The 2,500-nt window shown below is 37.0% G+C and overlaps 1 protein-coding gene across 1 annotated transcript in view; it reads right to left on the bottom strand.

The window, feature by feature from the left end:
* Positions 1–2,500, bottom strand: part of LOC143029912 (PDF receptor-like) — a 918,216-nt gene that overhangs the window by 365,912 nt on the left and 549,804 nt on the right. The gene's annotated exons all lie outside the window — the stretch shown is intronic.

Raw genomic sequence — 2,500 nt, 5'->3', positions numbered from 1 at the left:
CAAACGTCCGAACCCCGGGAAAGGATAAGTCTCATTTTATTTCTGTCCCTAACTCTATAAACACCATAGCTATTGATGATTATTTGTTAAAAGGTGGAATAAATATAGCAAAAATATCTTCCAATAAAATAGGAAAAATATTTAAGAAACATAATAATATGCGTAATAATCTCAGTGTCATTTACCGTATTCCATGCAACGGTTGTCCATCATCTTATTTCGGTGAGTCAGGTCGAGGGTTCAATAAACGCTTGAATGAGCACAAAAACGATCTCAGGGCTCATAGAACATCTAACTCCCTGGTTCGTCACCTGGACAAATGTGGACATCTACCTGATTGGAACAACGCAGAAATTCTACACGAGGGATTTGAGAAGAAAATGAGAAAAACTGTGGAAGCTGCACATATCGCCGCCAACAAGAACAACAACGACAGAGACGGATTTAAATGCCTCTCGAAAGCAGCAAGTGTCCTAATAATTAAATCGTTAGCCAAAGGGAAAACATGACGCTCATACCTTGGCGGGTTCCCTCTCACTACGACTATAAGAATTGTGATCCGTTTGTAATGCTGTAGTCCTCTGAAGAAGACCAAGTTGGTCGCAACGTTAGGGCAATAAACTCTATTCCTAACACATCTTCGTTTGCCCTTCCCCACCCACTTTCTCTCTCATTTGTCTGAAATAATCTTAAATATATATATATATATTATACGCCGGGAGAATTAGTTGGTCGATTTATATCCGCATATAACTCAAACGGGGTCTCTTGGTCCAGGAATGAATTATAGTACTCTTGCAATCACTAAACACTGACTCACCCATCATATATCAGAACTACATGAATACTCATACCAAAAGACCTTCCCTCCTTTATAAGGGAGGTGGTCAGCCAGCTAATGCAAGCAAACACCTTTCAACCATCCCACACCTATCATACATTAGAAGTATATGCATAAATATGACGATCATTTGGTTTTACGTCGCAAGCTCACCCTATCAGAAGACTCACTTTTGGTCTCTCAGCATTATTCCCATCATTGATCTCTCCATTCTCCTCTGTGCATTCCTTAGTTTTGTTTCCACCTCCTTCATCAGTTTCCAAGTCTCACATTCGAAGATTAGTGCTGGCAGAATGCATTGATTGCAAACTTTACGTTTCAAATATAAAGGTAGAGAACCTCTCACAATTTTATCATACTTATCAAACATTTTTCAACCAAGTGTAACGCGTCTTTTTTATTTCATTATGATGATCTTCTGTCGCTTTCACCATCTGGCCTAAATAATTATACTCTTCAACTTCTTCAAAACTCTCACCATAAATTATAATCCCTTTACTTTGAACTTTCGTGATGAACATTACTTTGGTTTTACTCTTATTCATTTTTAAACCTACATTGAGACTTTCCTTGTTCAGATCACTCAGCATATCTTGCAAGTCTTCTGCTTTTTCTGAAATAAGAATAATGTCATCTGCATATCTTAGGTGGTTCAAATATTTGTCATTAATCTTCAAGCCTTTCTCTTCCTAACTCTCCTGAAAATCTCTTCCAAGCAAGCTGTAAATAATTTGAGTGAAATTATATCGCTTTACCGTACTCCTTTCTCGATCTTGATCTTTTATGCATAAATCTTTTCCAAAGCTCTTACAATCTGTTCGCTTGTACTCCCATTGCGTAACGAGTTTAGTATCATTATTTGTTCTACCGAGTTAAAGGCCTTCTCGTAATCTTTAAAAACTAAACAAAGAGGTATATTGTATGCTGACATTTCTCGATTAGTTTGTTCATTGCCTGCAAATGGTCTAGAGTCGAATATCCGCTCCTAAAGTCTGCCTGCCTGTTCTCTTGGTTAGTTTCCATCCAAACTTGACTTAGTTTACTTAGTCTCCTTTTTATGAAGCAAAATCACTATAGCATTGCACTACGATTCAGGAACGGTTTCTTGACGTATGCACTAGGACTACAACTGAGCTAACTTAATATGAACTTTTTTCCCTGTGTCTTTCAACAGATCTATCGATATACTATCTTCCCTAGGTGCTTTTCTTCGTTTCATATTTTTAGAGCAAATTCTACTTCTTCCTTTGTAATATCTGGTACATTCCTACTGTCTGCAGATGAATTTACCAACTCAACTACGGTCTTCGACGAGTAAAGCTCTTGGTAAAAGTCTTCTATTCTTTTTACCATTCTGTCTCTGTACTTAATGATATCTCCATTTCTGTCTTTCAAAAATATGATTTGCTGTCTTCCTAAAGCATTTCTGCGCTCTGTCCCTTTGATACCTTTGCCCTTTCGAATAGTTTCCTCTATTTCATTCATGTTTTTCTTTCTTTTCTCTGATCTCTGCCTTTTGTTGATAAGCTTGTATAGTTCTACTCTTTCTATTTCGTCTCTCCTGCTTTTAATCTGCATGCTCCCTCCTCTTTTGATTATGTCATTTGTAGCTTTGGAGTATTCTTTTTTTTCTTCAATTTTTATGTACTTCATACTTTC

The sequence above is a fragment of the Oratosquilla oratoria genome, chromosome 11 (assembly GCF_046742065.1).
Source record: "Oratosquilla oratoria isolate Oo_2021 chromosome 11, ASM4674206v1, whole genome shotgun sequence".
In the NCBI taxonomy this organism is placed as follows: domain Eukaryota; kingdom Metazoa; phylum Arthropoda; class Malacostraca; order Stomatopoda; family Squillidae; genus Oratosquilla; species Oratosquilla oratoria.
The sequence above is the reverse complement of the archived record's forward strand: the minus strand, read 5'-3'. Positions and strand labels throughout refer to the sequence as shown.